Consider the following 14,363-nt stretch of genomic DNA (forward strand, 5'->3'; position numbering starts at 1 on the left):
GTTCAGTGGAAACCGCAGAACTTCCAATTCACCCCGGTCGTCGGGCCCGGAGGCGCTGGTGGGGAGGGCAGGACCGACCGACCTGTTCCTCGGCTCAGGGCGTGTCCGCGTTTCGGGTCGAGGCGGCGAGCGTCGCCAGCCTCCCGCCCGGGCGTCTGCGGCCGGTGACTCACCGCTCCCCTCCCGCGCCCGCCCCGCCCTGCCCCTCCGCTCGCCCCGCCTCCCGGAGGAGGAGCCTCGCCCTCATCTCCGCCCCAGTCTCCGGGGCGGGCCGGAGCCCGAGGAAGAGGAAGGGGACGAGGACAACGAGCAACTGGGCGGCGGAGGGCGAGGAGGAGGAAGAGGAGGCAGACCAACAAGATGGCCCCTGCTGCAGGAGCAGCCTCAGCAGCAGGTGGGAAGCCGGAGGCGGCGCTGCCGGTGGCGGCGGCAGCCGTGGCCCAGCGGCCTGGGACAGAGTCAGAGTCGACGGTGGCAGCGGCGGCGTCGGCAGCTGCCGTGGCGGTGGTGACGGCCGCGGGGACTCGGAGCTGAGAGGAGCTGCTGCTCGGACCAGCGCGGTGAGCGAGCGGCGGGCGGCGGCATGGGGAGCGGGGCGGCCGCGGCCGGGCCACGGTCGGGAACAATAGGCGGCTGCGGCGGGGAAGGGGCTGCCTTCGCCCGCCCTCTGCTCCGGGCGGCGGCGGTCAGCCGGCCGGTCCCAGGCCCCGCAGGGGCACCGCCTGCGGCCTAGGGGCTTGTCAGTGGCCAGCGTCCTCTAGGCCTCAGGCCTCCCCCTGTCGTCTGGAAGGCCTGCGGGATAGGTAGGCCGAAGGGAGGTACGGACGCCGCCCGGGACCAGGGGAGGGCGAGGGAGGCTTGGGCGAGAGGGAGGGGGCCAGAAGCCTGCCCGGTTCCTCTCTGACTCCGGGCCTGCGCCGGGCGGAGAGTGCGCACAGGAAATGCTTTTTGGACCCCCAGTCTTTGGAGTTGGGGGAGGGTGGAGGCGTCTGTAAACAGGCGCTGTCTCGGCCTCCCACACCCCAGGGTCGCTCCCTCCCCCAAGCCCTTCAGCGCTCCCCTTCGTGGGCCAACTGGGTTTTACCGTGTTTGTTTCCTTGGAGCTCCTGGAGATCAAGCTTGATATAATCTTTCTGTCTGTTGGCGATGGGAAAATTGTGTGTGCAGGTGTCTTTTTAAGTGCAGTAACAACAAAACATATAACAAAAAGTGGTTATTGATTAAGGGTTGGAGCGGTAAGAGATGTCCCTCTCGAAATATTTCTTAAGCATCATTTCTCTCTGAACATCAATTATGCCCTCGTCCCGGGTGAGAGTGAATGGAAACAGGGTTCTTCTGGAGCAGTTAAATAATACAACTCTTGACATCCCAGAATAGTCCATGAAGCTGGAAACAAAGGCACTTACTGGCAACGCGGAGACAAATTGTGATATCTGAATAGAACTTTTCTTTAAACGAGCCGTTTTGAATTATTTATTTGCAGCATAAGAAGCAACATTAACTAGCATAAAGTGGGGCTAATGAAGCATTTCTTCAGGAGGTAGAGATGGCTTATTTCCATCTATAGAAATTCTTATGTCCTGTCTTGTGTTCTAATTTTGCCTTTCAGTATTTTGTCCTGTAATTATTCAAGACCAAGCTTTCCCTTTGGGTTTGAAATTTGATTTCAAAAGCATATTTTATAAGATTTCAAAACATTTAAAAATAATTTTCACAAACTGGAAACAACTATAGTTCAGTTTTGAATGTTTAGACTTATTGAGAAACTAGTCTTCCATTAAATTTTTTTTAAATTTATGGGGTAGTGGTGTCTGAAACTTAAATTATTATTACTCCTAACTTAATTTTTAAAGGCATCTACCAACCACATTTATTTATTTACAAGTGAGGGAAAAAGAAAATATGCAAGCTATTTCTCTTCCAGTTTCTACCCCAGGTATACAGAAATTTATATTAAAATTGTTTGGATGCATCCAAGAGATTGCTTTTCACTATTTAACACTTACTTGGAAGGCCCATCTGAGGGCTTCAGTTTCTGGTCTTAAGGAAGATTGATCTGTGCAGAACAGATAGATGCCGGATGATATCTTTCACCCATTTTAGGGTAAATTTCTAATTAGAATTGGTCCAACTCTGTCATAATTAAGAGCATTTTCAGGTTATATACAGTTTAATGAGCATCACTAGTCTATTTCCTAGTTTTTCCTCAAGAATTGATGGTAAATAGCAATTGAATAAACATGGAGGTTGAAATTATCTTGTTTAGGATTTGAAGTATAGTGAATGAATATCAGTAATGACTTTTATTTTATACTTAGTGTCAGTAATGTTGTGGATGTTTTGATAGGTAGAGAAAGAACAACTTTTTTTTTTTTTTTTAATTGTTGGGGATTCATTGAGGGTACAAGAAACCAGGTTTCACTTATTGCATTTGTTAGGTAAAGTCCCTCTTATAATTGTGTCTTGCCTTCCAAAAGTGTGTCACACACCAAGGAGAAAGAACAACCTTGACACTATTCCTGCTACTTTGAATTTGGGGGGAATGAGTGTTTCAGAAAGGACACCTTTTTTTAAGTGCTCAAATCTGATTTTTTCTTTCCATGCTGAATTTTGGTAGGTCAGTACAAGTCCAAGTAAAATCTGTATTATAATAATATTGAAATTAATCTGTGGCCCTAAACCTATAAGAAAAATTGTAGTAATTTATAAGTTACAAATTTTAAGTGGCTAGCATGCTTTGCTATGAAAAAACATATAATGTTTTGTCAAAGACTAATTTCCCTCATGTTCAGTATCATTTTCCTGAAAACAGATTTTTAAGTAAGGTTTTGTGTTTGAAATTGGGTATTGACCCAACAATTTATGATCTAAGTCTGGGTCCTTATTTCTGTTTAGTATTTTAAAATCTCATAGAGAATTGTTTTTATTTTGTGTCAGAAATTCTAAAATGCAATCCCAATTGTCCTATCTTCAATATCTGCTTATTCTGATTATTTTGGTTCATATTTTCTCAGGTAATGTTTAAAAATTTCCTTCTAAGAAGTTTTGGAACCATAGCTTAAAAATTAGGCTTGTGTTTTCTTGGTAATATTAAAAGTTAATATATGCTTAACTCACTTGAAGAGATTGAAAAGAGGAATTTTGTACACATAATAATTTAAACTACAGTTTTTTCAGAGCATATTTGTTGAAGCAATAAAACTTTAATTTTCCTAGTTATGTTATAGTACTGGTACTGTTGTCCTCATTTTACATATGAAGAATCTGAGACTAAAAGAAGCTACGTCACTAGCAAAAAGGCCACATAATTAATAGGTGAAATAGATTACTCAAACCCAGGCCTTGTGACACAAATTAGATGCTTTACTGCTGCCACAAACATGTTACAGGTAAACTGCGAAGCATCGTCTATGTTGACAGATTCCTTTTTTTGACTGCGAACTGTTTTGTAATACTGTACTTGGCCTTTAGCCCTAATATCCTATTATCATCTTTCGTATCCTGCCAAATATTTACTTGTAAGACCAATAGAGTATTTAGTCATGTGAATCACAGAAGAGACGCTTATTTTTGTTCTTAGATCTGAAGGCTATACATATAGACGCTCATACCATTTACACAGGACAGATTTGTGATATTGCTATAATTGTTTCATGCTTTTAATTTATTATACAAGCAATCATTAAATTGTGCCTTTGAAATACTTTATACATTTAAAACTAACTTTAATAACATTCAATGATGTTAGAATTGGGTCAGCTAATAAGTGCAATTCTTCATTTATAAATTTTTTTGTTGTTTAAACCATAGATAATGTAGAATTCTGCCAAAATTTTTCATTTCCACATTTTAGGACGTGAAATGGGAGTTGGGTGTGGTTTAATCAGTCTACTCTTATACAGGGTGAGTATAAAGTCTGTGTGCAGTTTAAAATCGTTTAACATAGTAAATTGCACACGAACTTTATGTTTACCCTGTATATATCTTGAAAGTGGTTGGCATCCAACAGAGTAAAGAATAACCTGATAAATGATCCCTGTTTGGTGAAGACCTCGGATCAGGATGTTCCCTGGCAGGGTATTCTGACCTGGTTTAACTTTGGCCCTGTCTGTGCTTAGGGGTTCAGGTATTCTTTAGGATTGGATTCAGAGGGACTTAAATTCTCAGATTTGCCTGTATCAGAGCAGTTCATAGGCTTCAAAATCAGTCTGTTGCTAAGACCTTCTTTAAGATCTTCTTTTCTTCTGTTTAATCTTGGAATGTAGGCTGGATTTGGACTAGCTGTAAAGGTTACCATATAAGATTAATTTTGTCAGTCATTTATACGAAGGAATTTTTCCTGCTTCAGAGTTTTTCAAGATAGATCCCTATATTTCAAGTATGAAGTTTTGTTAATCTGAAATAATGTTGCCCTTCATCCTTAAAATAGTTAACTTTAGTATATTTATTCCTCATTGTTAGACTTGTGTCTATATTGTATAGCTTTTAGATCTAAGAACAAAAGTAACTTTAAAGGGTTGGTTTTATTAACATAAATTTTCTTTTTATTGCGGTCAAATTCTTATAACAAAATTAACCATTTTAAAGTGAACAGTATAGTGGCAATTAGTACATTCACAACGTTACACTGACACCTCTGTCTAGTTGTAAAACATTTTCATCACCCTGAAAGGAAACACTGTATCCTCTAAGCCATACTCCCCATTCCCTCCTTCCCTAATCCCTGGCAGCCACCATTCTGTTTTCTATCTCTGTGTATTTAAATGAAACTATTTTGAGTCTAGATTGTGGAAGAATACTATGTACAATTGAAATTGCAGAAAAAACTTTGGGATGTGCTTGTTAGGAATCACAAACCACCTCATTCTTTGCATGCTTATCTAAGTTAGTAGGCATGCTGCCAGGGAGTCTATGGTGAAAAGTTCAAAGTCATAGCAGTTTGTAGTTTAGTGTTGATGGCTCCAAAGGAGTTTTACTCAAACTCTCAGACTCATTAGTATTTCTCTTTCTTGGGTTGTGAGAACTAACTAAATTTTAATGTTATATACAAATGTGAGCAACTAATATTTAGTCTCTTTTTTAGGACTTGTTTGCCATTTAGTTGTTCTTAATGTAGAGAATAAACTTGGAATAGTAAAGAACTGACTTGAGATTATATTGGGAAATGATTTTTAAAATCAGGTTAAAGCTCTTTGATCTCTGTGAATCTAACTTCATGACAATTCAGTTTATCTTTAAGAATATTTAAAGTTATGATTTGCCTAATACTCTGCTTTTAATCTCTGTATAATAAATGTTAAAAACCTTGATTTTTAGCTTTCTACCTGTTACCCTCCAAAAACATGGACACTCATACAAAGGTAATTGGTTTCTGGCTTTTTTTGGATTGTTTTAATTGGTTGACTGAGGGAGAAAAGAAATTAGTTTTTTTTTTAATTTCTGGAATAAATATAATAAAGTTGGACTTTATATAGAATACTGCTATGTTTGAAGTTTTGATTGGGGCTTTGGAAATATTCATATCTTAAATTTGAAATGATACTTCACCTAATTAAGTTGAAGTCTTAAAATTTATGATGAGAAGTGAAAGACATATTTTATATTATTAATAAAGATTTGTAGTGGGATTACAGGAGATCTGGGTGAGGAAGAATTTAAGTTTTGATACTGTTCTCTCCTTTTTAGGGATAATTTAATACACATGATTATAATTTAATTTTTTTTTTTGAGACAGAGTCTCACTTTGTTGCCCTTGTTAGAGTGCCATGGTGTCATAACTCAAAGCAACCTCACTTGGGCTCAAGCGATTCTTTTGCTTCAGTCTTCCTAGTAGTTAGGACTACAGGTGCCCGCCACAGTGCCCAGCTATTTTTAGAGATGGAGTCTCACTCTGGCGCAGGCTGGTCTCGAACCCGTGAACTCAGGCAATCCATCCTTCTTGGCTTCCTAGAGTACTGGGATTACAGGCATAAGCCACATGCCTGGCCTATAATTTAATTTTAAGAACAACTTTAAAAATGTTAAGAGAAAGAATTATATAAGAATACTTAGAAATCAGCACAGTAAAATTTCTGCTTTTCTTTGCTTTTTTTTTTTTTTTAAGACATGCGGTCTCACTCTAGCTCAGGCTAGTCTCGAACTCATGAGCTCAGGCAATCCACCCACTTGGCCTCCCAGAGTGCTGGGATTATAGGACTGAGCCACTGCGCCCCGCCTGCTTTTCTTAAATGATGACTTTTTCCAGAAAAATATAACTTTTTGCAAATATTTGTATTTCTGTGTTTTTATATATACCTCATTAACTTCTTCTTCTTTTTTTTTGTTTTTTGAGACAGAGTCTAAAGCTGTTTCCCTGAGTACAGTGCCATGGCATCATAGCTCACAGCAGCCTCCAACTCTTAGGCTTAAGTGATCCTCTTGCCCCAGTTTTTCTACTTTAGTAGAGAAGAGGTTTTGCTTTTTCCTCAGGCTAGCTCTGAACTCATGAACTCAAGCTATCCACCTGCCTCGGACCCCCAGAGTGCTAGGATTACAGGCATGAGCCACCTCACCCAGCTACCTCATTCATTTTTTTTTTTGAGACAGAGACTCACTATGTCACCCTCAGTAGAGTACTTGGCATCATAGCTCACAGCAATCTCAAACTCTTGGCCTCAAGCAATTCTCTTGCCTCAGCCTCCCAAGTAGCTGGGACTACAGGCGCCCACCACAACACCCAGCTATTTTTTTTGTTGCAGTTGTCATTGTTGTTTAGCTGACTTGGGCCGGGTTCGAACCTGCCAGCCTGGGTGTATGTGGCTGGCGCCATAACCACTGTGCTGTGGGCACCAAGTCAGCCTCATTAATTTTTGATAGTAACATTTAGTGGAAAGTACTAAGTAAATTTAGATCATAAAAATAACATCTTTAAATGAGATGTTTAGAGATATGTATAGAACTATGTTTCAGTGGAAAACTTGTTAATGAAACAGAAACATTAAATTAGTTTTATTATAGAACAATTCATCTATGCACATCCCACTTTGGATTAAGAAGTAGGCAAAAAGGCCTTTATTATCACAAAGTTGGCTGGACATGGCGGCTCACACCTATAATCCCAGCACTTTGGGAGGCCAGGGTGGAGATGGGAGGATGGCTTTCGGCCAGGAGTTCAAGACCAGCCTGGGTGACAAGAAAGACACTCACCCCCAAATTCTATGAAAAATGAAAAAAAAAAAAAAAATAGCTTGGCATGGTGGCACCTGCTTGTAGTCCCAGCTACTTGGGAGGCTGAGGTAAGAGGATTACTTGAGCCTAACAACGGAGCAAGATCCTGCCTCTTTAAAAAAAAACAAAAAAACAAGAAAAGAAAAGAACTCACAAAATTAATGAACTAAATTGTCTGCACTAAGACATTGGTTTAGTGCACATAATTCTAAGAAGTTTGGTTACCTATTTTTTATCCCACAGCAGATTAAGAGGTACAAATTAGATTATGGGAGAAGAGAAGCAGATAACTTATCACAGGTTAATTTAAAAAAGAAAAAAATGGGAATAGAGACATACAGGTAGGGTAGAGAGCAAGGGCGCTAACAGAAAAAAACACATTCGCCTGAGACTATTTAAAATAGAGGTAGGTAACAAAGTTACCTTGTACAACACCTCATTATATTTTGAGTGTATTGTTAACTATATTACTGAGTGTATTGTTAAATATATATATCTCTATCCTATTGTTTCTTATGAAAAATTCATTGTAGGAAAGTTAAATTGTATTTGTAATTTTAGAAATCATAAAAATATATACAATAGAGAATATTAGAGCATAGTCTAATATATAGCTAGATAACATATCTAAGGTTTTCATCTTCTATAACTTAAGATTTATAATTCCTCTTCTCTAAAAACAGAAATGGTAATACTTTTCTCTAAAAATTATTTGGAAATTTAAATGATATAACATGTATTTAGTGTGTAGTAACTGACATCTTTAATAAATGTTATTTCTTTCTCTTTTTTCTTGGAGACAGAGTCTCACTATGTTGCCCTCAGTAGGGTGCTGCAGCATCATAGCTCATAGCAACCTCAAACTCTTGGGCTCAAGTGATTCTCTTGCCTCAGCCTCCCAAGTAGCTGGGACTACAGACACCTGCCCCAATGCCTGACTATTTTTTGTTGCAGTTGTCCTTGTTGCTTTAGCAGGCCTGAGACGGGCTCAGTGTATGTGGCTGGCACCCTACCCACTGAGTGATGGGTGCCGCTTAATACATGTTATTTCCTCCTTAAATTAAAAAATAATTTCAGGAAGATAGTCATCTAGAATATTTGAAAAGATTCTGCTATTAAATGTTCTTATACAAGCTACATGTAAAACTTTGTATGGTTTAAGATTACTTGTGTATGCACTTTGGGGAGTGGTGATTGGAAATGAAGTAATTCTTTGTTTTTAGGAATGGTGTAGCATGAGATATATATTTTTTTTTTTTGTAGAGACAGAGTCTCACTGTACCGCCCTTGGGTAGAGTGCCATGACATCACATGGCTCACAGCAACCTCCAACTCCTGGGCTTACGCGATTCTCTTGCCTCAGCCTCCCAAGCAGCTGGGACCACAGGCGCCCGCCACAACACCCGGCTATTTTTTTGTTACACTTTGGCCGGGGCTGGTTTTGAACCCGCCACCCTGGGCATATGGGGTTGGCGCCCTACTCAGTGAGCCACAGGCGCCGCCCCAGCATGAGATACTTTTCAATTTTATTTACAATATATATAACAGGAAAAACTAGAATCCATTTTACTTATTACAATATTACACTACAAAAATGGAAAAAAGTCTAAGAATAAGAAATTCATTTTAAAATATCATAAAACCATAATTTATTTTAACCCTCAAATGAAGTTGTGAACAGCCATTAAAAACATGTTGTGAAAGTGTTCAATGACATGAAGAGATCTTAGCTCTATTTTTATAGTCCATCTTTTATACCAATGCCTTCCTTAAGCTGTTTTCTCTCCTCAAACCTCCTATACCTCTTTACCCATCTCACTCAGCCTTAGCTTGCTTCCTATTTTACTGAGAAAACTAAATCAATCAGAAGAGACTTCTGTAACCCGCCAGCCGGCATCTCTGCCATATATGCTCCTCTCCTGTTCCAGTGGTCCGAACATCTCATTGAAGGCCAACCCCTTCTCCTATACATTAGATACCAGCCCTCTGCCCGCCCATCCATTAAAGAAACTGCACATCATCCCAGTGACACAAGAGGGCGCCTTGAATGAAGACTCTTGTAAACTACGCCAAATTACCAGTCTTGGACAGGCATAGGCATAAGCACTCTTCATCTATACAATGCTTTTTATGTTTGTTTTATTTATATGACTTCTTTCCATCATCTAAAACTTTAGCCAACAGCTCCTGTGTTTCGTCAGTTAGGGGAGCATGTGAAAACTTGCAGTGTTCACCCTGATAACATTTTGTTCCTGTATGGTAAAACTTGCAAGGATATTCATTATGCAAATATAGACAGTTTTCGCCTCTGGTACAATATCCTTGTGCATAAAACTTGCACATTTCCTTTTTCTTCTGTATTTCTACATCATGATCAAATTTACACTGGTCTCCCTTAATACAGGAAATGAAGTAATTCTTAATTTTATCATTCCCATTTTCTTCCCATATCAATCTCTATTTATATAATGTTTAATACCAGCCACTACCTACACGTATAAATTTGTTTAAATTTAAGTTTTTAAATAGACATTACTTTTTGAGAGCAATTTTGGATTTACAGAAAAATTGCACAAAAAGCACAGAGTTCCTGTCTACATTCTCCAGTTTTTCTATTAACATCTTGTGTTAGTGTAGTGTGTTTTTATAATTGATGAAGTTATGTTGTGTTAAAGCTGCCTTCTTACATATTTTAAGTTTAGCCTGAGTATTTCTCAGTATATAGTAAACTATAACCTATTCTTTTTTTTTTTTTTGCAGTTTTTTTTGGCCGGGGCCGTGTTTGAACCCGCCACCTCCAGCATATGGGGCTGGCGCCCTACTCCTTGAGCCACAGGCGCCACCCAACTATCACCTATTCTTATTATAACCTCTATAGTTAAACTAGTTACATAGTTTACTGTGTGTAAATTGTTCAAACTGTGTTTAAATAAGACAAATGCCAACCTGTAACCAGTCCTGCTGTTTCTGTACCTCACTTCCATTTTCTGTACCTGACTTTCCTCTTTCTTTCCATACATCCTCTCTGATCTTTCAGAGTTGCTCTGAACCTTTTCTAGGTGGGGGGTAGAGGGCTTCCCCATTTGCAAAACCTTCGCTTAGTTAAATTCTGTTGAATTTAATCAGTCTTTGGTTTTTCTTTTAACAGTTTATAAATTAAAGTCCATAGTTTATATTAGGGTTCACTCTTTGGGTTGTACAGATCTATGGGTTTTGTCAAATGTATAATGTTACGTATACACTATATGGAATCGTGCAGGATGGTTTCCCTCCCCTGAAATTATCCTGTGTTATGCTTATACCCTCCCCTATCTCTAAACCCCTGACTAATACTGATCTTTCTACGTTCTCCATAGTCTTGCCTTTCCAGAATGTCATGTGGGGGGGAATCATACTGTGTATAGCACTTTCAGACCAGCTTCTTTCACTGAGCAGTGTAGGTTTATGTTCCTTCATGCCTTTTCATAGCTTGATAACTTGTTCCTTTTTTTTTGTGGTTTTTGGCCGGGGCTAGGTTTGAACCTGCCACCTCCAGCATATGGGACCGGTGCTCTACTCCTTGAGCCATAGGCGCTGCCCAATAACTTGTTCCTTTTTACCACTCAATAATTCATTATTGTATGGCTAAATTTAAATTTTAGCCAAAAAAATACTTAAAATTTGGTTTCTAAGTTTCACCTGTGCCTTTCTTTTTTTTTTTTTTTTTTATTGTTGGGCATTCATTGAGGGTACAATAAGCCAGGTTACATTGATTGCAGTTGTTAGGCAAAGTCCCTCTTGCAATCATGTCTTGCCCCCATAAAGTGTGACACACACCAAAGCCCCACCCCCGTCCCTCTTTCTGCTTTTCCTCCCCCCCATAACCTTAATTGTCATTAATTGTCCTCATATCAAAATTGAGTACATAGGATTCAGTCACCTGTGCCTTTCAAAGGCTTAATAGCCACACAAGGGTCACGACTACCCTATTGAAGAACACTTAAAGTATTCCCCTAAGGTTCAGTCTTCCGTTTATATTGACTCTTACAGAGAACTTCTGTTTATTACAAGCTCTCAGTTTGGTTTGTCCTCAAGCCTACATTTCAATGCTTTATCTATCTTGTCTTATTGCTGGTATTGTCAGCAACCCTGAACTGTGTGCAGAGTTTAAAATCTTTTACTCCCCAAAGAACCAGCCTTTCAAAATGTCGTCCATTATTGTATGGCTTCCTAGGTGTTCCAGCACAGCATCAGTCTTTACTTTCTTCTTTGTCTTCTTATTTTCCTTTAAATTTTGGGAATATTTAGCAAAGGTATATCGATCTCAGAGCCAATAAATGGTAGAGTTAGGATTAGAATCAAGATCTCCTTATTCTGGTTCTTTCGTGGAATCTGCTGGGTGTTTTTATAAGTTGCAGTCACTTTTGAAGAGGTTATTGGAGACTACTTGTATACTATGTAATTTTAAAATTATCTTTATAAATCAAATCTATAGAAGTTATAGCTACAGATTTTAAAAGTATATCATTCATTCTTTGAACAGTGAGGATCTAAAATGAGAAAATTTGTCCATTTACTTGATTTCTCTTTATAATTGAGTTATGAAAAAAGAATATTTTTCCCTCCATCTGTGACTCATTTTAGATAAGAAAAATCAATGTCCAGTGCTAAGATGAATGATTAATAAAGATAAATAGAATTTAACTGAACATTATTGGTATCTGATATTCTCTGTGGGCACCAGTTTACCTTTGGATTCTATTCAAACTATGCTTTGATCTGTAAAACCCAAACTGGTTCCTGTATGAATTTGTTTGTTGAAAAATAGAAGGCTTGTAGCAGCAGTCTCTTTTGCTTTTCTACTTGAGGTAAGCCATACCTCTGTGCTTAATCTTTGGCCAAAAGTAGCCATACTATGTATGGTCTTATTTTGAACTTCTCTGTATACTAGTTACAGTTGCCCCAAAGTGCATTTTTGTGGAGACATTCTGTTAAAGTATAGTTGTCTTCCATTTTTAAGTAATTGTACTTTTTTTAAAAGCCTGGATTTTCGTCTTCATTTTGAAATGCTTTCCCTGTAATTAGTATTTCTAAAACCCATATTTTATATGTCATTTTTTTACATTAATTACCCCATTGAGAGTAGTTTTTGTACAGGCGCCCGCCCCTTTTGTACTGTTTTGATTAAAACTGTCACTCTGATTTGCTTGAATCTAGCCACTCATTAAATTTATTAAAAATTTAAAAAATAATTGTAACACTCATCATACAGTATTTTTTTTTTTTAGAGACAGAGTCTCACTTTGTTGCCCTCGGTTGAGGGCTATGGCGTCACAGCTCACAGCAAACTCCAGCTTTTGGGCTTAGGTGATTCACTTGCCTCAGCCTCCCAAGTAGCTGGGACTACAGGCGCCCACTGCAATGCCTGGCTATTTTTTGTTGCAGTTTGGCCAGGGCTGGGTTTGAACCCACCACTCTCAGTAAATGGGGCCTGCACCCTACTCACTAAGCCATGGGCACCACCCGTCATATAGTATTTTTTTAAAAACTTAAGTCAAAAGTTCTCATTACCTGAGTCAATTTTTCAGAAATGTCATTTTATTATGTAGTTAGGTCTGCATTTAATGAAAATTTGCTCAAAAGACTCTTCCAATTCTATCACTGTAAAATAAAGTTTGATGGTTCTTGAAATAAGAACATCCTTAGAATATAAAATAAAATGTTTAAATTCCTTTAAACACATATATGAGTAACTAAGAATGTCACAAAGCCTAATACAGGTAATATTCTTACAGAAGCATCATTTAATATTGAAGTAGTAGTATCTATTCCCCAATGATTGGCATGCATTAATTAATTCATTGTACTCAAAGAGTTATCTTTTTCTCATGAGCAATGACTCCTCAAGGAGCATATCCTATGCTTATAATGGCCAATTATATATCTTTTGTGAAAAATCTCTTCAAGTTTATTGTCCTTTTTGAAATTGAATTGTCAGAGAAGAACTGGATATATGCAAATGACTGGCAGCTGTGTAGGAGGCAGAGGAAGGCAAGAACAAGGCTGGAAACAGAGTGAGGCTCCTTTCTCTTTGAGGGCAAGGACTTTATTGTATTCAAGACTGTATATATATGCTCGTTTCCTACGATACTGACTAATACATAATAGAGACTTAGTAAGTAGTTTTTGAGTGAATGAATAAGGGTCTCAATCATGGAAATAGAGATGGAAAGGAAGATATTGATACAAACCATGACAATTTTCTTTTTTTCTCTTTTCTTTCCTTTTCTTTTCTTTGGATACTGAGTCTCACTCTGTCACCCTGGGTAGAGTACCATGGCATCGTATCTTATAGCAATCTCAAACTTCTTGGGCTCAAGTGATCCTCTTGTCTCAGCCTCTCAGGTAGGTGGGACTATAGGCACCCACCACAATGCCCAGCTAGTTTTTCTATTTTTAGTAGAGGCCAGATCTTGCTTTGCTTAGGCTGGTCTCAAACTCCTGAGCTTAGGCAAGCCACCCACCTCTGCCTCCCAGAGTGCTAGGATTACAGGTGTGAGCTACTGCATCAGGCCATGATAATTTTCTTAATGGCAGTAGAAGAGGAGAGAATCTGGGATGATTACCAAATACAGTAGGACCTCTGTAAGTTGACTACCCAAGGGACTGTAACAAACTGGTGGATACACAGAGGTGACCAACATAAGGAACTAGGCATAGTATATTGATACGTACATGTGGTTTATTACAGTCCATGAAAATTAAGTCAGCGTGAGATGTAGTCACTGTAGGAAGGTGGTCAACTATGGAGCATTTTATGTTGGCTAGTGATATCATCAAAGAAGGATTACAGAAGGAATTAACAGTTTAAAAATATAAGTTTAGTTACTATATGACCAGCATATTATATTTGTGTTTCAGTTAATTCAACTTTAAAATTAGAGAAATGGAGGCTTGGTGCCTGTGGCTCAACTGGCTAAGGCGCCAGTCACATACACCTGAGCTAGCAGTTCGAGTCTAGCTGGGGCCTGCCAAACAACAAGGACGGCTGCAACCAAAAAATAGCCGGGCCTTGTGGCAGGCACCTGTAGTCCCAGCTACTTGGGAAGCAGAGGCAAGAGAATCGCTTGAACCCAGAAGTTGGAGGTTGCTGTGAGCTGTGATGCTACGGCACTCTA

General features: G+C 39.1%; 1 protein-coding gene across 2 annotated transcripts in view; it reads left to right on the forward strand.

Annotated features, from left to right (window-relative positions):
• The first annotated feature begins 280 nt into the window (after positions 1-280).
• Positions 281-14,363, forward strand: part of RC3H1 (ring finger and CCCH-type domains 1) — an 85,658-nt gene continuing 71,575 nt past the window's right edge. For both annotated transcript variants that reach the window (XM_053606010.1, XM_053606011.1), the window contains exon 1: positions 281-560. The gene's annotated coding sequence lies outside the window, so the exon portion shown is untranslated. The remainder of the gene's footprint in view (positions 561-14,363) is intronic.

This window comes from Nycticebus coucang, chromosome 10 (genome assembly GCF_027406575.1).
Source record: "Nycticebus coucang isolate mNycCou1 chromosome 10, mNycCou1.pri, whole genome shotgun sequence".
Lineage (NCBI taxonomy): Eukaryota > Metazoa > Chordata > Mammalia > Primates > Lorisidae > Nycticebus > Nycticebus coucang.